The sequence below is a fragment of the Mytilus edulis genome, chromosome 7, assembly GCF_963676685.1.
Source record: "Mytilus edulis chromosome 7, xbMytEdul2.2, whole genome shotgun sequence".
NCBI classification, from domain to species: domain Eukaryota; kingdom Metazoa; phylum Mollusca; class Bivalvia; order Mytilida; family Mytilidae; genus Mytilus; species Mytilus edulis.
Genome location: NC_092350.1, coordinates 59,617,518 through 59,638,811, shown reverse-complemented (window position 1 = coordinate 59,638,811; position 21,294 = coordinate 59,617,518). Strand labels below are relative to the sequence as shown.

Below are 21,294 nucleotides of genomic sequence, written 5' to 3'. Positions count from 1 at the left end.
TACAGATCATTTAGAATTTTACTTACCCTGTGTACCCGAAGTCATTTGCTACCATTTTGTTTTTATTAATCATTTCATGCATAAAATCATCAACTCAGCAGAGCAAGGTCGATTGAATTTTGTTCTGTCATCGTTATTGTCATATCCTCAACGAGTTGCTTAAGCTTGTAAGGAGTAATTATAAAATACTATACGTATTATTTGCTTTTTAAACATCTTTTACAACACACCATTATATTTAGATAAATTATTCACACTAGTGTCATATATGAGTACATCACCTGTTCTCGAATGTTTGGGTTTGAGCGTTGTTGACGAAAGTCGATTCATAAAAGTAAACCATTATAGGTCAAGGTACAGTCTTCATCACGGAACCTAGACTCATACCGAACAGCAAGCTATAAAGGGCCCACAAAATTACTAGTGTGAAACCATTCAAACGGGAATGCATTATATTGCCTTTGTGACTGTCTTAAATTATTCACACTAGTGTCATATATGAGTACATCACCTGTTCTCGAATGTTTGGGTTTGAGCGTTGTTGACGAAAGTCGATTCGGAAAATTTTACATAATTTATAAAGTGTTATGATAATTGGCCGTTTCAGAATCTAAAGCATCATGGGTAATTTCATTGTTCGTACCCCAAAGTGAAAATAACGTTACGTCATTGGTTGAATTTCGATTGTTTAGGACGTGTTAAACCAATCAAAACGCTTTGGTGTACGCTTTTGAAAATGTTACCCAGGATGCATTAGATTCTGAAACGGCGAATTTGTTTTAATAATTATATGCATATTTCTAATAGTTGTGGTGGCAGTTGATTACACACACAGTAAATATAGATGTTCTTTGATCTGATACGTAACAACTGTATATATACATATCTTCATTCATTTTTCTTTAATACGAACGTTTATTTATAAGTTGATACTTAATCCAATAATGAGATGTTATTTGAAACATTATGAAAAACATACACACATCATGATACAAAAGAAGTTTAAGGGACACACGCAAATGCGAGAAACAAACAAAGACTGTACAACATTATATTGTTGGGATTATTAAAAAAGATTGTTTAACCAATGCAAGCATAATTTGATAAAACTTTCCAACGCAATAATTTAAATATGATTCCAACAAAAAAAACGATTTTTGGTAATTGTAAGTTTGTATAAATGTAATATTTAGTAAATGCGTGTCTTTTAACGGTTAAGTATCAACAATATTACGTTCATTTGTTACGATATGATGTCTTTTTTCATTTCTGAGAATAAATTATATTAAATCAGCAATTACAATTCGTATTCAACTTGACCTTGTCCTCGTCATTTCACATTTGCAACATGTTGACATTTAGTAGTCATGTCAAGGACTGTACATATTAAATTGTTGATATACAAATGATTAAAATAAAATCGTATTTGTTGAAATCAATTTTGGTCATCAGTGGGTATATAACGATCCACAACATTAATTGGGGTGTACCAGGAACCAAATTGCGTGGGGACTTATATCAAACCTTTCGGAAACCAAAATGCTTTAAACATGTTAAAATTTAGTAAACACAATATGAAATACATGCTTCTGGAATCTGATGTACAGTAGTTGTCGTTTGTTTATGTAATATATACGTGTTTCTCGTTTCTCGTTTTGCTTATATAGATTAGACCGTTGGTTTTCCCGTTTGAATGGTTTTACACTAGTAATTTTGGGGCCCTTTATAGCTTGTTGTTCGGTGTGAGCCAAGGCTCCGTGTTGAAGGCCGTACTTTAACCTATAATGGTTTACTTTTTAAATTGTTATTTGTATGGAGAGTTGTCTCATTGGCACTCACACCACATCTTTCTATATCTATATTCTATCTATATTTTAAAGAGTGATATTAAATCACTCGAAAAACATAACTTATATTTGTAGCTATTGAGTTTAAGTCAATACTATATTTGTCATTTTCGATATGAAAAATATTTTTATGAGAATTTAAAGATCAACAGTTGTACAGTTTAGGTTATTTGAGACCAAATGAGTATAATCCTGCATGCAGTTGCAGTTAAATAATTGGCTTTATTCAATATATTCTCTCATATCAGTAGTCAAACCTACTGATGGGGATCTTTCCATGTCTAGATTTGGATAATGGTTGTTTTATTTCGTTGGACACTTAAATTTATGGATAAAGTCATCCACGAAAACAACGAAAAGTGGTACCCTACGAACAAAAGTATTGTAACAGTAGTGGTGACTAACTACAGAATAAAAAAATGCATAATACAACCTAAACCAGCTTATTAAAAGTCACAGCCGAGTTAGACAAAGAGATCAACGCACAAAGTGACGTCACATTTAAATTTCTAAAACATTTCCAAAATAGGATAGAATAAGGATAGAATTCAAGATAAGGTTTGTAATACTGATATAACATTTATCAATAACAATTATCAAATGAGCAATTAAAAATTGTTTTCAACTTCATTATTGAACATTTTTAACACGTTGGTTTTAGGAAGTGGCTGTCAATTACTTTACATATTGATTATTTACATACAATTGATGAACAAAACAGCATGCTGTGTTTAAATGAATTATTTTCACAAGTTGGTATATAACGTTATAAATCATATGCATTTTATTGGTTACTTTTTTATCATGATCATATATTAGTTAGTTTTACAATTTGTTTACATTTAATTTGTATAACAAAGGTAATCTGGAGTTTGGGTTATCTGTTATCAGGTATGTCGTATTCCTAAATTGACTTCTGTTGGTTTTATTTGAATATTTAAAAATGTTGAATTAATTAAAACATACACGTTTGTTTACCCTGGGTTTAAGATTGCCGTAAACAAATTAAGGGCAACTTTTTGCAATTTTCAGTTTAAAAGTGGGACGTAAGATACTAGAGGGACAGTCAAACACATAAATCTAAAATTAACTGATTAATAAGGCCGTTAGTTTTCTCGTTTGAATTGTATTACATTGTCACATCGGGGCCTTTATAGCTGACTATACGGTATGGGCTTTGTTCATTGTTGAAGGCCATATGGTGACCTATGATTGTTAATGTATGTACCATTTTTTTCTCTCGTGGACAGTTGTCTCATTGGCAATCATACCACACCTTGTTTTTTATATTGACAATACCATGGCTAAAAATTAAAAAGACAAACAGACAAATAATAGTACACATTACACAGCACATAGAAAACTAAAGAATGAGCAACATGAACCCCATCAAAAACCGGGGTGATCTCAGGCACTTCGGAAAGGGTAAGCAGATCCTCCCCCACATGTGGCACCCGTTGTGTTGTTCATGTTCTTAAATGGTCTTACGTTTTGTTATATAGGTTTTTGGCTACTCGTCTGCGTGTTTCACGCCAATGCATTTGTATTGTACATAACGTGGCTGGGGTAGCATATTATAAACGTTGTGCCTTATAATTGTATGTCTTTCAAAATATTTCAGAGGTTAACTATCTTTCAGTGTAATATTCACTTATTTGGTGGGTTGTTATGTCAGTTTTGTTTTATGTATTTATTTTTTTGTTATTGTGTTTTAAATTTTTTCTTGACTTTTGAGGTGGAAGGTCTCTTTGGTATATTATTGTATTGTTATATCAGTACCCTGTTAGTACCCGATGTGATGATTAAGAAACTGAAATAATAGAAGTCAAATTATTATGAAATACTTGTCGGTCATTTTGTTTATACAAACAAATGCTATATTCGTGTGTTTCTACAGAACATGCAAAATATAACACATATAGTGTGTTTGGATTAAGTACCGTCTTTTTAATTACATATTTATTATTAATCATTGGATAACAGCGCATGGATTCACCCCTAAAATATTTTTGTGACAGTTATTCCACCTAAATCCCTCGAAATTGATGCTTATACGTGTACACTAAATGTCAGTAGCTTGAAAGGAACCTTTTTTTTACCTTTAGTACTGAACAAGCTTAGCAAAAAGAATCATGTTCAGTCGAGAAAAAAACTAACGTCTTTTCCGTTGTTAGCCAGTAAAATACTATACTGACTAAGCATATATACTTTACATCTGTCATTCCTTGTTCTCAAAATCAAGTCTACGATTTGAAACAACACTTAAGTTAAACAAACTTTTATTTTCAAGGACGTACAATACACAACTCTCAGTACGTCTTTTGTTATCATCAACTGAGAAAATTTAAAGTAAGATACCAGAGAAGCTCACCTACTGAAAGAAAAACATTCGTTTGTTGATAAAATAGAGGTTGAAGCTGGAAAAATCAATTACGTGGTACCTAGATTAACAAAACTAATTTTGTTGAACACAGGTGTTTGGTTTGAAACTACGATGTATCATGCACTCCTGATTGAAGAAGTTTTTTAAAGATGCATTAGGGGACATTCATGATATCTAAGATATTTGTCAATGATGATGGCTATTTTCTAAATTTAGCTAAGAGGAAGCTCATTTTCAACGGCGCGGATAAAAGTGTATAGACAAGGCCGATAAAATAGTCCCAACGACCTTCACATTCTAGATCTGTGCCTCACGGCTCACTGTCTTGATTTTTCTTTACTACTTTCTGCAATTCAAGGAAGTCTTAATATTCTAAGTGTTATTTTACTGTTAACTGTCAGTAATTTACATACAGTAATTTGGAATTCAATAATAAGACGAACAATAGTTAAGAGACTTTTATTGTATATCATAAACATCCCTTAACGCAGTAGCATAACAACCACTAAAACAACCTGATGGCCGACATTCAACTTTTGTAAAAATGTTACACTGTTGATTCCGAGCGTGGATGGAAGTAAAAGAAAGTAATTCTTCTTCAATTGTTTTTTATTCAAGCTAAATCCGAAACATTATACACATCTCTTAGCGCAAGATCATAACAACCCCAAAAACAACCAAGAAAACGACATTGTGAAGCACCTGTATAAATGTTACACTGTTGATACCGAGTTTCGATGGAAGTAAACGAAAGTAATTCTCCTTCGCAGGTCGTTAAATCAGAGGTTGTTTGATTAAATTGGTTCCTACACACTCTCAAATCTTCAATGCATTCAGCATTGGTTTCCTGTCTAGCTGCACAGCGATCGAGCTCCTGTTTAATGGCTTGGTTTTCCGCAGTTAATTGAACTACTTCTTGCTGAGCGGCTACACAAGATGCACCTAAAATATATAGTATATATAAATTACCGAGGATTTATATACCATATAAAAAAAATAAGATTTGGTAAAATTTCGAATGAGAGACCTTTAAACAAGATATCAAATAGTACAAAAATAACTAATGGTCATCGTACTGCCTCAAACAATCGGGAAAGTCAATCCTGCAATTTCAGCAATAACATGACTTTAAATGACAAATGAAAAAACGATTCAAAGGAGAAAATTAATGGCCTAGTAAATGTACCTCGAAAAAATTAACTAAAAACTAATAGTTTACACAGCAGCATACAATGACCACTGGAATACAGGCTCCTGACTTAAAAAAGGCACACGAAACACCATGTGGCAGGTTAAACATGTTAACGGGGTCTCGACTCTTGTATATTTTACTAGAATATGTTGGTTGAATTTATTATTATGAACTGTTACTTTCGTTATGAAACGTGCTTCTACATAAATGTGAACATGCAACAACTAGAAAAACTCTATAACACTTTTTAAATGGTGTTATACGGATAGCAATTATAAAAATATAGCTATTACAAATGAATGCTTCGGCTATAATACAAACATGTGCTTTTATCAACACATTTACACTCCAAAAAAAAAATACAAAAGAAGCATACATGTATACATCTAAAACATGTTAAATAAACAAAAAGTTTATAAAAAATGTATTAATATATGGAGGAATGTAGTGGAACAAAAATGTGTGGTTTAATGTTTCATACTGAAAGGTTACAAACAAGAACTTTATCATGTTTATCAAATTGTTCAAATTATTTATTTAGTACTGTTACTTTACATGTACGACTATACAACTATATATTGAAATCAAGTATCAAGGAAAGAAACAAAAGAACTTGTAGATGAACTGAAAAAAAAACGTCTCACTCTCTGAAGATTTTGTTTATTTGTTTCACAGATAATTAAAAATTTAATGAAATTTTGTATATTTATGAAAATATAAAAAACGTTTTTCTTCTGAAAAATGCGTGACTTTACATTTGAAATGTAATACTCACTTTTCAGAGGTTTGTCATTAAATACATGTATATATTAGGATATGAACAACTTACTTGCAATGGCTGGAAGAAATATCATTCCCAAAAGAACTGTCATCATACCAATGAGTGACTTCATCATAACGGCTGAAGCTGGATACATCCACAAGACGATGCAGATTGTGGTGTATGTATGATACCTACTAACTGTATTTTATATACTGGAAAGCATATGGCACATGACGTAATGAATTTTTAATACTTAATAATGATTAACAACATGACCAATCAGACAATTACATGTTTTCTTATCGATAGGACAAATAAATTTATTGATTAAAAGAGAATGTCTTAATTCGTTTTTAAAATTCATTCAAGAGAAACAATGATATGTTTCATTAAACGTGACTAAAAAAGACTTTCAACTGAAGAAAACAAAATGACATAATGTATCCATACAATTTGTATCTGTAAATGGAAACTAAAGGATATCAAGCTTTACATGTTATACAAAACAAGAGAAAAATATGGTGTTATTGTCAATCAGACAATTTTCCGTACAATAATTGTTTAGCTGTGTTTTTCTCAGAAAAAAACCAGATGTAATTATAACATTATACTAAAAAACAAAAACCTTAGAAAGCATTACTGTACACATAACTAATATAAAAAGAATTTAAATTCTGACAACCAACGAAACACGATATTATTTTGACAGAATTTAACGTTTTGTTGTTTATTGATAAAAATCAGTATGCATGAAATGCTAGAATTGTAGATAGTATAAACTTGTTGCATACAGCATTTCACGACAAAGACTGAACAAAAACTTGATTTTAGTTTATAATTGTGATACATTCCTTATCGCATCGTTTGTGATTTGTAGTATATTGATAAACCTTACAGATTTCTATTCGAAGTAAGCGTGTTTAGCTAGTTGTCTATCTAGTAGATGCATTGTGATTTATTGTTTATCCACGACTTTACACATAAGTATGGTTTAAAAAAAACATACACGTGTTCAAATATTCAGTAAATTGGAAACGGTAATTACCATTTCACTTCATGTTTTGACTTCAATAATTGTATTAAATGAACATTATCTAATCAATCATAGCATATATGTTAGAAGATTATTATGTGTGAAGATAATAACAAATTGTAAATCGAAAAAGTGTGAAATAGTTATAGGTCAATGATATTATCCACATGATGTTTTTTTGTGAAACTTATATGTAGCTATCACTATATGTTAAGCTTGAACTCATTGATGATAACTCATGTCAGGGATAGATTTACAAGTGAAATGTTCTAATAACTTGGTGTTAAAGGAAGTAATGTCGGGACAAGATTCAGAGTAAGATCGAGAGTCCTTCAAAGTTAATGTCAACATTATGAATGCGTTAAATGAAGATATGCTAGCCTTTATCTAACAATGACCTTCTATTTTACATGTCTTACAAAAGTGTCTTAGAAAAAAGGAACAAGTTCGTAGTCATATCAATGTATTTCTAGATACTAAGTTAAATAGATACGTATAAATGAGGATGTGGTACAATTAACAATGAAACAACTCTTCACTGGACACAACATTATACAGAAATTAGAATATATATATGTAATCATACGACTTTCCAAAACTAGCCCATGGCACATAATTATAAAAGGCCGCGAAATGTAAAACAGATCAAACGAAAAAACGAAAAGCCTTACATATATAAAAAATAAAGAACGAAAAATAAAGATGTTAAACGACATCCACTGTGAACAAAGGTTCCTGACTAGAGACAGTAACAGACAGAACATGCAGAATGTGGCGGGGTTAAACTTGTTTGAAGACAAAAAAAATTGATATACTTAAAACTGTACAAGACACTTCATCAAACCTTTAAGAACAGAATTTAGATTTAGACTCGACAAAATTGTGTCTTTTCAGTTGGTTACTGTTGATCGTTGGCGCTGGTGTCAAATTTCGTCTCCGAATATGACGAAATAGTAGATTTTTTACATTTTTCGTCGTTTAAGCCTTTTCAAGGTCTAAGATTGAACATATTTGAGTACATAACACCTACAAATAAGGTTTACATGGACGAGCAGATACTGCAGTGCATTACACAGGCGGGATTGGTTTCAACTTCAAAGTTTAAAAATTCTGGAAAAAGGGGGGCCAGAAACGGCCCTTATCATACCTTGTCTAGTTTGTATGGGAAAGGGTGACTATACAAGTGCTTACTATTATCTTTGTCATTTTGACTCGGAATTTTACTTTAGGATTATTTGTTAAATTAAGTTGGCGGTTATATTAAACATTAACTGATGAATGTAGTAACACGTGTAAATGAAATAATTTCAAATACAGACAATTTTGCCTCATTGTATACTTTTAATTTTCATCTGTCAATCATCAAACGTTTTACATATTTTTGTAACAACTGTTTGGTAACATATTTATTTTTTAATTAATTTTTCTTTATTTTAACTTTGACGAGAACGTTAATCAATAATAGTATTATTCAAACCATTATGACATTTTGTAAGACAGAATAATAGACGAACGACAGACAACAATTTAAATAAAGGAATAGATAGTAAAAACTACACTCTGTATTATTCAGATTGACAAAAAAACATCATGACAAGAATACCGTTTATCTATAGTAAACATCATGACAAGCATACAATTAATATATGGTAAACATCATGACAAGCATACAATTAATCTATGGTAAACATCATGACAACCATACAATTAATATATGGTAAACATCATGACAAGCATACAATAAATCTATAGTAAACATCATGACAAGCTACAATTAATCTATAGTAAACATCATGACAAGCATGCAATTAATCTATAGTAAACATCATGACAAGCATACAATTAATCTATACTAAATTTGTTTATATTTTTTCGTTAAACAGTAAGAAATTTTATATTAATAAAGTTCATGTTTGTTTCACCCAGAGTTCTAAATGTGAGTACCAACAACCTTTTTTTTCATATATTGATGTTTGAATATGCATTATTTTGACAATTTGCTTATGCCAGTGGTTATGCATAGATGTGGTACAGATTATTACTAGTTAAGGGATTTTACATTTGGCTATGTGTATTCATTTGCAGATTGTCAGTAAAGTCACAAACGACAACATAATGACAGCATAATATTGGACATTTACATATCTTGTATATATAAACTTATTTTATACAGCAATAAAAAAGATGATACTATCACCAATGAGACATAAAAACAATTAAAAGGACATAACATGATCAGACCAATTCTTTTGTCTGGAAAAAATTAAGAAAAAAGTTTCCTGAATAATTTCAAAACCATTAAGGACATAATGACCAGACGTAACGTTGATGATTTTTCATCCTCTATTATGTCATTGTCAATGTTATAATGAGTGTTTTCCTGTTTCAAGACAGAGTAATTTTCTGTGCTGTCGTTGAAGTCCTTGCAATTGATGTAGGTGAAAAGATATGTGTAAGGGTGTATCACAGTTGACCCTCCCTTAAAAAAAACCTGGAAAACAAACGGATAATTTCTTTTCTGTTCGGCAGATTATGGGATTTTCACTAAGCTTCATTTCATACAGATTATGTTAAGTATGTTAATTTACAGCTAAGTTGTATATTAACGGGTGTCTATAAAACATTTCAATATATTTTTTTCTGTTTCTGATGCATACAGGTTCGTTTATCATAGATATAATTTTATGGTATGTAAAACCTGATTCACTGCAGAAACAAAATGAGATATTGTTTCACACAACATACGATATATCAAATCATTTAAAAACTCTTATCTATTATATAATTAATCAAGTTACTTAAAGATTGGTTAACCTTTACACTTTATTAATAGCTTCATTGAAACAGTCTTTTATACTTTGGAAATTAACGTGTATGGGTTTCCTACCACGGAACATATGTCAGCAAATGTGCAATAGTTTTTGTTCTTACATTTTTCAAACGCCATGATGTTGTGGTTCAGCTTTATAAAATATCTGTTACACATATCATCACTGATATACGCAACTGGTAGTTCACACAATCCCTCTACTCGTCATCTCTTTTAAAACATTCACGACGACAACCTAAACAAATTACGTACATGATCAGCAGATGACACATGTAAGACTGAAATACTTTATTCCACAAGATACTTAATTCGTCCCTAAGTTGTTTATGTGGTTCATGTTGCGCAGTTTGTAGTGTTCTATGTGATAATTTGTTATCATTGCTGTTATCCTTTCGTCATTTTTCTTTTTGGTCAATACATTATCTATTTCTCTGCAGACTTTTTAAATCCTCCCTTTTTTTTTCTCTCTTATATTAATAACAACATAAATTAGTTTGAACTCATTCAATTTTCTCTTTTGTATTTCCATTGTAAAACTATCCGTATGTCATATGTTTGTCCTTAAGCGTTCTGACAAAGGTCAATTCATAAAATTGTATTTGGCTCGTTCAATTTATAAAATATTTTCATTTTATTTTTTGTAATCGATGACAGTATGCATTTGTATAATGCAAGTTGTGGCAGATGTATACTTTAACGTTAGATATACATGTAGATATTATTTGATCTCATTTGAAACAACTGCAAATTATCATTTGCAAATCTTAGGTAAATTTTCTTTGATCGGAAAGTCATTCGCCGATGATTTTAACAAAGCAATGGTAAAAAACATAGATAATTATCATAAAAAAAGTTTGGTTCTTACACAGTTGGATAGAATTTGCTAACCCAATGGTTTGAATTTGATTACCAACAAAAAACGATATTTAGGTATTTAAAAATCTTTTTTATATAGATATAGGAATATGTGGTCTGAGTGCCAATAAGAAAACTCGCCATCCAAGTCACAATTCATAAAAGTAAACCATTATAGGTCAAGGTACAGTCTTCAACAGTGAACCTAGGCTCAAACGGGAATGCATTATCTTGCCTTTGCGCCTGTCTTAGTAGTAATGAAATTGTTAGTGTACAGATCATTAAGAATTTCTTTTAGCCTGTGTCCCCGAAGTCTTCTGCAACTTTTTTGTTTTTGCTGATCATTTCATCCATAAAATCATCAAATCAGCAGAGCAAAGTCGGTTTCAACTTTATTCTGTCATCGTTATTTTCATGTCATCAACGAGTTGCTTAAGCTTTTTAGGAGTAATTATCAAATACTATACGTATTATATGCTTTTTATTCAAGTTATTCGACATACCATTATATTTAGATACTTTTTTTACACTAGTGTCATATGAGTACATCACCTGTTCTCGAATGTTTGGGTTTGAGCGTTGATGACGAAAGTCGATTCGGAAATTTTTACGTAATTTATAAAGTGTAATTATAATTTGTTTTGATAATTATATGCATATTTCTGATAGATGATACACACACAGTAAATATAGATGTTCTTTGTTCTGAATCAGTAACAACTGTATAATATAAACATTTATCATATGTTTAGCAGTAAATACAGTAGATTTGCATATGTGATAAATAGCCTGCTGTTTAATCCATATCGCGCAACTTTGATGCGCACCCTTTATCGCATACCCTTTATCACACCCCTACCCTTTATCGCATACCCTTTATCACACCCCTACTTTTTTTTTTTTTTTTTTTTTTTTTACATAAAGTCAGTTTGGTTTTTTTTTTGCTTAAGAAAAATTTTCCCCAAAATAGGTAAATTTTTTGAATGACGTCATTGTTTGGTATGTGACGTCACGAACGTGGAGTTTTCATATTGTATGTGACATCACGAACTTCAAGTTTTCATATTTTTGGCACACTAAATGCAACTATGAAAAATACAAAACACACAAATTAATACAATAATAAACAAAATATTTTAAAACAATAGCACGCAAATTGTAAGGTAACCCAGGTGCTTCGGATAAGTAATTGAGCAGTTCTTTTAAGGCCTTTGAAACAAGACAAAAGTAGAACTGAAGGTAACCCAGTGCTATGGATCAGAAAACAGTTCATATAATATAATACTTTTCTGTTGAAATATATGATAAAGTGTATAATACATGGCAAAATCCGTATCACATGCCGTATAACCCTCGACCAATATCATTCCTCGGGATGATATTGATGTCTCGGGATGATACGACATATTATACGGATTTTGCCATGTATTATTCTCTATGTCTTCTTAGGTTCAAGGAAAACACACAAATGCAGAGAAACAAATGAAGACGGCACACAATTATATTGTTGTGATTATTTAAAAATATTGTTTTACCAATGCAAGCATAATTTGATGAATAATTAACGCAGTAATTTAGATATGATTCCAACAAAAAAATAATAAGTGATATTCATATATAATAATAATATTTTAATATAAATACATCAAGATTAGTGACATAGATATTTTTTTCCAAAGATAATTGTGAATATCTTAAGTAGTTTTATTGCAGTGTCTTTTCCTCTTTGGCTACATATAAAGATAATGTATATCATGGAGCCAAACTGGTATAAAAGATAAGAATTTATGTATATAGGTTGAATGCAGATGGCGATGAATCCTGTATTTCTGATAAACGTAGTAGACGGTATATAAACAGTCAAAAGTCATACGCGTTTCAACATTTGAATATTCCCGGGTATATATATTTGTATCTATCAATATAATTCATTATTGTTTTTGTTCTCTCAGTTATTTCTTGTCTCAACTGAATACACATTTGTACCATTCAAGACAAACATATATCTGTATTTAAAAAAAACTAAAGAATTGTTTGAATGTTTGATAAACACATTTAATGACATGACTGTTCAAACCCAAATGAGAATTTCTGCACATAAAACGTCTAATTCAGGAATGATCAAAGAAATATTTCATATCAACCATATAAACTTTATACAGTTATTAACTGCAATGTATACATATCACCAAGAAATGACCACAAAAGGGTTTTTAACATTGTCCAAAAGTACATGAAATATAACATATATAACGAGGAATAACAAAGAGGTGATTTACCTTTCACCTTGACTTGTATAGATAATGATTTGATCTGTCAAACTTCCTGGACAGTTTTGTAACAACTGGTTTGTAACATATGTCATTACCATCCTACGTCTTGTTCAACATTCCTAAAATTGAGAATGGAAATGGGGAATGTGCCAAAGAGACAACAACCCAACCATAGAAAAAAACAACAGCAGAAGGTCACCAACAGGTCTTCAATGTAGCGAGAAATTCCTGACCCGGAGGACTCCTTCAGCTGGCCCCTAAACAAATATGTATACTCGTTCAGTGATAATGAACACCATACTAATTTCCAAATTGTACACAAGAAACTAAAATTAAAATAATATAAGACTAACAAAGGCAAACGGCTCCTGACTTGGGACAGGCGCAAAGATGCGGCGGGGTTAAACATGTTTGTGAGATCTCAACCCTCCTTGTAGATTTTCATAAACTCAAATCAATACCATTGACAATTAAAGAACACAATTATGTACAGCAGACACAAGTATGAGAGGGATGCAATTGAAAATGTACTATAGTATAAAAAACAGTTCGCTAGATTAGGTGATTTCCAATATCTGTATAGGGACAGTGCAAACGAAATATGGAAAGTAAATGATACTCGCACTACAAAAGTCTAGAAGTCTGAAAAGACCAGTTTTTGTCTTAATTTGCATGAATTTTTACTCGACATTCTTCAAAAGTATGACTTGTGTCTTAATTTTTCTTGACAAATTCTCATTTATATTAAATTTGTATTAAATTTACTCGACATATTCTCGACATTCTGAATATTGTCTTAAAATTTCTTGACAAATTCTTGACATTTGAATACTGTCTTGAAATTTCTCGACATATTCTTGACATTCTTATTTTTTTATCAATATGGCTTGACATATTCTGAACATTTTGAATGGTGTCTAAAAATTACTTGACAGTTCTGAGCTCTACAAATCATGACCAATATACATGATATAACTATATCTGTATTTCTCTTTATATGATATAATGTTGTTTCAAGTTACACTTCTGACAACAAAAATAAAAATTGGACATGTAAATAATTAAAAATTTGGATATATTAATACTTTTACAAATGCAAATATGGCTATGAAATCTAAAGTATGGAATAGTTTAAATGTGGGTTTTTAAATAATTACAAATATTGATTCCTAAATCTTATAAATTAAATGATTAAAACCAATCATACTGTAGACATATTTAATTAAACATTCATAATACTCAATGTTTATATGGTAAATAAGTATTGTACCAAAATGTGGTTTATATAAATAGCAAATCATGATGATATACAAATCATTCATTTAATAAAAGAACAATTTGTGTAATGTCACTTGTTGGAATACACAAGGACAGGATGTTCCCCATAAAATTAAGGTTTTTCAAACCCAAGAGTACACGCAACTGTCAAATAGAAATTACTGATTTACCTGTAATCAGCCATACAATTTATCAGTTGACTGACCATGCCAGTACATTTTAAAAAGTTTGATGATAGATGAAAATGAAAATCATCATTTTGATGATGAAAAATTGAATTAAAATGAATTTTTTCATCAAAACTATGAAGTTGATTATTTTAACATAAAATCAATTGAATAATTTCCAAAGATTAAAAATAAATTATTATCTACTCCAGGAATAATAAGTCTGTTCACATTTCAGGCGAAATCTATACTGTTGAGATAGTGTCCAGACATATTTAAGACTGTCAAGAATGTGTCCAGACATATTCAAACATTATTTAGAATGTCAAAAATATGTCAAGACATATCGAGACAAATTTAAGACAGTCAAGAATTGGTCGAGACTAATCTAGACTCTTATCAGATGATACAGGAAGTGTCGAGAAATTTTAAGACAATGTTCATACTGTAACACGTGGTTTATAACATCTTTCATTATCGTCCTACGTCTTGTCGTTCTTGTATATTTTCATAAACGGAAATCAATATCAACGGCAGTTAAAGAACACAATAATGCACAGCAGACGGAAGGATGAGAGGGATGAAATTGAAAATATACTATATTATGAATAAACAAAACACCAAATAAAGCGATTTTTTATGTCCGTATAGGGACAGTGCAAATCAAATATGAAAAATAAATAACACACGTGTTTTAATTCAAACCTTCATAACAAATTGGAACAGTTGTTTGATGTTTAACAATAATATTTACTACCTAAATGTATGTTTTAAATTGGTAACATTATTGGGCTGATGTTTAGATGAATTATATATATACAAGTACATAGGAAAGACTAATTTGTTCAAATATCAGAATATAGAAACACTGTATACTGTTGCCTTTATTTTAAACGTGTTTAATGGTTTGATTGATAAATCTTCTTAACTTGTGTTTATAAAGTTATTGGTATCATATGTCCATGTATTGTGTATGCTTTGACGACAATGATATTGATAACTTTATCAATAGTTAGATCATGTTAAACAAGCAAAACGGTCAAAAACATAACATCAAGTACATGTACAATAAATTACTCCTACGATTTTGTTTATAAAAATTCAAAATATTATTCCATATTCGACATGTCGATTGTTTACAAACGTGTAAACTAACCATGAATTGACGTTACAGTAAACAATAAAGTGATATTCATATATGATAATATTATTTTAATATAAATACATCAATATCAGTGACATGTATATGTTTTCCAAAGATAATTGTGAATAAATTAAGTAGTGATCTATCCGTGTCTTTCCCTCTTTGTCTTTATAAAAAGACGATGATAATGTATATTATGGAGCCAAACTGGTATAAAAGATGAGCATTTGTGTATATAGGTTGAATACAGATGGCGACGAATCCTACATTGCTGACAAACGTAGTAGACGTTATATAAACAGTCAAAAGTCAAAAGTATTTCAACATTTGAATATTTCCCAGTATATTTATTTTCTTATTTCAATCAAATTCATTATAGTTGTTGTTCTCTCGGTTATTTCTTGTCTCAACTGAAAACACTTTTCCACCACTCAAGACAGACATATATGTTTAATTTAGAAAAATTAAAGAATTGTATGAATGTTTGATTTACACATTTAATGACATAAATGGTCAAATCCAGATGATAATTTCTGCACAGAAACAACGTTTGGTTCAATAAGAAAATACTCATCAATTCAGAATATGTATGTAAACATCTTATTAAGGAATGACCAAAGACATATTTCATATCAACCATATCAACTGTATACAGTTATTAACTTAAACGTATACATGTCATCAAGAAGTGACCACAAAAGGATTTTTTGCATTGTCCAAAAGTACATAAGATATGACATGTATAACGAGGAATAACACAAAGGTGATTTACCTTTCACCTTGACTTGTATAGATATTGATTTGATCTGTCAAACTTCCTGGATAGTTTTGTAACACCTGGTTTGTAACATCTTTCATTACCATCCTTCGTCTTGTCCAACATTCTTGTATATTTTTATAAACTCAAATCAATACCAATGACAAATGCAAAGCAGACACAAGAATGAGAGGGATGCAATTGAACATATACTATAGTATAAAAAAAAACACTAGATTAGGCGATGTCCAATGTCTGTATAGGGACAGTGCAAACGAAATATGGAAAATAAATGATACACGTTTGAGTCTTAATAGCTATACGTTCGCCTTCCTCCAACGTTTTCTGACTTTTTGTAAGAAGACCAGTATTCCAACATTTTTGACTAAGCAAAGTTTTATTAAAAACTTACTAGGCTGAATAAAATGTAACTATAGTATAGGGCATCGGACTAGTGGCTTATTGTGAAGAGTGAATAAATACGTTTTTTCCGGCTTGAGAATATAGGTGTGGAAAATCTTAAATATATTTGCTAAGGTCATCTAAGGAATGATCCAATTTCTTGTACATGTACATATGTAAAGCCCTGTCATTTTTTTTCGACCAGAAGTCTTGCTGTAAATAAAAAATATTACGTGCAGAATCTTGGCCCTAAATATTCCATGCGAAACCAAACCAGTGTAGGAAAAGTTTACAATTTTACCTGAGCAATATCCTCGTCTCAGAGTAGGAAAACATGTGGTATGACCCTATATGAAAAGACTTTTAAAGGTATACATTTTCAAGATTTGAACATTTATTATAGGTCTGTGCGTCAGAATCCAAGTAGCATCCCCAGTAAATTAAGTGGCGATCTCGTGGGAAATGATGCTTTTTCATGTTTATTTAGAAAAATTAAAAAATTCTATGAATATTTGATTTTCACAGTTAAGGACATAAATGGTCAAACCCAAATAAGCATTTCTGCACAGAAAAACACAACATTTGGTTCATTAGGGAAAAAAAACTCATCTATTCAGAATATGTATGTTAACATCTTATTCAGGAGTGATCAAAGAAATAGTTCATATCAACCATATAAACTGTATACAGTTATTAACTTAAATGTATACATATCATCAAGAAATGACCACAAAATGGTTTTTTACATTGTCCAAAAGTGCATGAAATATAACATGTATAACGAGGAATAACACAGAGGTGATTTAACTTTCACCTTGACTTGTATAGATAATGATTTGATCTGTCAAACTTCCTGGATAGTTTTGTAACAGCTGGTTTGTAACATCTTTCATTACCATCATTCGTCTTGTCCAACATTATTGTATTTTTTCATTAACTCAAATCAATACCAATGACAATTCAAGAACACAATATGTGAATAATGCACAGCAGACAGAATATAAGAGGGATGCAATTAAAAATATACTATAGTATTAAAAAAACTAGATTAGGCGATTTCCAATGTATGTATAGGGAGAATACAAACGAAATATGGAAAATACATGATACATATGTGAGAGTTAATAGCTATACGTTTGATTTTTTTCCTGAAAAGTCGAAAACGCATCAACCAGGTGAACACAGAAAATTGCTAGGGGGTCCCAATACACAAATCACGGTAAACACATTCGGCTGAGTACACAGCGACTGTGTTTATACAGATCTAATCGATTCACTATCATCATACAATGTTTTTAAACATCCCAACCAATAGATATATTCAATAGAAAAACGTTATCTCCTTTGATATATACTATCAATGATAATATATGACATCTTAATGTATATAAATATATTTTTCATGTTTGAAGATAACGAAACATGGGATCATACATTTTTATGGCATATGATTAGTATAAAGTGTGTACAGGTTTTGCAATATGAGTGTTTTCTATGGCAATTCCAATAAAAGATGGTGGTTGATACTACCAGGAGTTTATATGACACTGTGGCAACATAGGTCTATATAAAAAAAGGAGATGTGGTATGATTGCCAATGAGACACTTGTCCACAAAAGACCAAAATGACACAAGACATTAACAATTATAGGTCACTTTACAGCCTTCAACAATGAACAAAGCCCATACCGCATAGTCAGCTAAAGGCCCCGAAATGACAATGTAAAACAATTCAAACGAGAAAACTAATAACCTTGTTTATGTAAAAAAATGAACGAAAATTAAATATATAACACATAAATAAACGACAACCACTGAATTACAGACTCCTGGATTAAATACTTTTTTTTTTATTTTTCTTAAAAAATAAAAAGTAGTTTTCAACTTTACCTTGTCCTCGTTATGTCACATTCTCATTGTGTTGATTTTTATAACTAATATCAAAATATCAAGGACTATGCTTATTTAGTAAGTGATATACAATTGGTAAAAACAATTGATAAAAGCAACAGGCATGTTTAACAATAGTATAATCATCATACTCATCAATGGGTACATAACGATACACAACATGTAAATTATGTTGAGTGTAAACCCATTGCTGTGGTAACTTGCATCACATTTTTTGTAAACCAAAATGCATCCAAATTAAGTAGTTCGCAAACCTACCAAATGATGCAACGGTATTGACTTTTATTAAGTATATGTCATTTTCAAACTCAAATATCTCATAATTTCTCATGTCAAATCATAATTATTTGCTTTACATAAACAATTGACCTGCTTTCCAAACTATCTAAGTCGTTTTCACCTTTACCTTGTCCTCGTTGTTACACATTCTCAACATGTTGATTTTTTGTAGTGAATGTCACATGTGTCCAGGACTTTGAATATTAAATTAGTTATATACAATTGATAAAAATAGTTGTTAAAATGAATTGTTGCCACCATAGGGTATATAATGATATACAACATTTAAATAAGTTAGAATGTACCACAAACCCATTTCTGTTGTAACTTATATCAAATTAATCGGAAACCAAAATGCCTCCAAATTTAGTAATTCACAAATCTAATCATATGAAACAACAGTATTTTTTCAATACATCGTGTTGTTGTTTGTAGCTAAAGGGTATGTGAACAGGTGTTTTAAGAAACTTTGAATACAATTTTAATCATTTGTAAACAATAATAAGTCCATTTAACTTTTCCTTTCAAATCATCATTCCTTTGCTTAACATAGGAAAGTTCTTCTTAGTTCTATAAGGAATTATGATTTCTTGTTCAAACTAAATACACATTTATACCACTCAAGACAAACATACATGTTTATTTCAAAAATGAAAGATCTGTAAAGATGTTTGACTAACACATTTCATGACATGAATAGTCAAACCAAAATGCAAATTTATGATAGGAAAAAATAGAGGGTTCGGGTCAATAAAAAAAACACTCATCAATTCAGAACATGTATGTACACATCTTATTCAGGAATGATTAAAAGAAATATTTCATATCAACCATATCAACTTTATACAGTTATTAACTTCAATGTATACATATCACCAAGAAGTGACCACAAAAGGGTTTTTAACATTGTCCAAAAGTACATGAAATATAACATGTATAACGAGGAATAACACAGAGGTGATTTACCTTTCACCTTGACTTGTATAGATATTGATTTGATCTGTCAAACTTCCTGGATTGTTCTGTAACAACTGGTTTGTAACATCTTTCATTATCGTCCTTCGTCTTGTCCAACATTCTAGTTTATTTTCATAAACCAAAATCAATGTCAACGACAGTTAAAGAACACACAGACACAAGTATAAGACAATTGCAAATATACTATATCATGAATAAACAAGACACTAGATGAGGCGATTTCCAATGTCTGTATAGGGATAGTTAAAACAAAAATGGGGGGAAAATATAAACGTGTGACTATTTGGGGGTTAACAGCTATACGTTTTATTTTGTTTCCTGAAAGGTTGGAAACGCATTAACCAGGTGAACACTGAAAATGGTGGAAAGTCTCAATATGTTATCACGGTACACACATTCGGCGGAGTACACACGTCCGTCTGGATTTATAAAGATCTAGCAGATTCACTATGATCATACAATGTTTTTAAATATCCCCATCAATAGATATATTTAATAGAAAAACGTTATCTCTTTTGATATATACTATCTATGCTAATCTATGATCATTTTAATTTATATATATTTTTCATGTTTGAAGATAACGAAACATGGGATCATACATCTTTTATGGCATAGGATTAGTATAAAGTGTGTACAAGTTTTGCAATATGAGTGTTTTTCTGTGGCAATTCCAATAAAAGGTGGGGGTTGTTACTACCAGGAGTTTATATGACACTGTGGCAACATAGGTCTATACAAAAAAGGGAGATGTGGTATGATTGCCAATTAGACAACTGTCCACAAAATACCAAAATGACTGAAGACATTAACAATTATAGGTCACTGTACGGCCTTCAAGAATGAGGAAAGTTCGTACAGCATAGTCAGCTATAAAAGGCCCCGAAATGACAATGTAAAACAATTCAAACGTAAAAACTAACAACCTTATTTATGTTAAAAAAATGAACGAAAAACGAATATATAACACATAAATAAACGACAACCACTGAATTACAGGCTCCTGGATTAATTTATTTTTTTTATTTTTCTTAAAATTTAAAAAGTAGTTTTTAACTTTACCTTGTCCTCGTTATGTCACATTCTCATCGTGTTGATTTGTATAACTCATGTCAAGGACTATGCTTATTTAATAAGTGATATACAATTGATAAAAACAATTGATAAAAACAACATGCATGATTAAAAATAGTATAATCATC

The 21,294-nt window shown here is 30.6% G+C and overlaps 2 long non-coding RNA genes across 2 annotated transcripts in view; both read right to left on the bottom strand.

Moving 5' to 3' along the window:
* LOC139481894 (uncharacterized) overlaps positions 1–21,294 on the bottom strand; it is a 137,272-nt gene that overhangs the window by 34,319 nt on the left and 81,659 nt on the right. The gene's annotated exons all lie outside the window — the stretch shown is intronic.
* On the bottom strand, positions 4,675–6,340 carry LOC139483541 (uncharacterized). Its single transcript, XR_011655022.1, has 2 exons — positions 6,252–6,340; positions 4,675–5,172 (listed from the first exon to the last, which is right to left on the bottom strand). It is a non-coding gene; the product is annotated as an uncharacterized lncRNA (long non-coding RNA).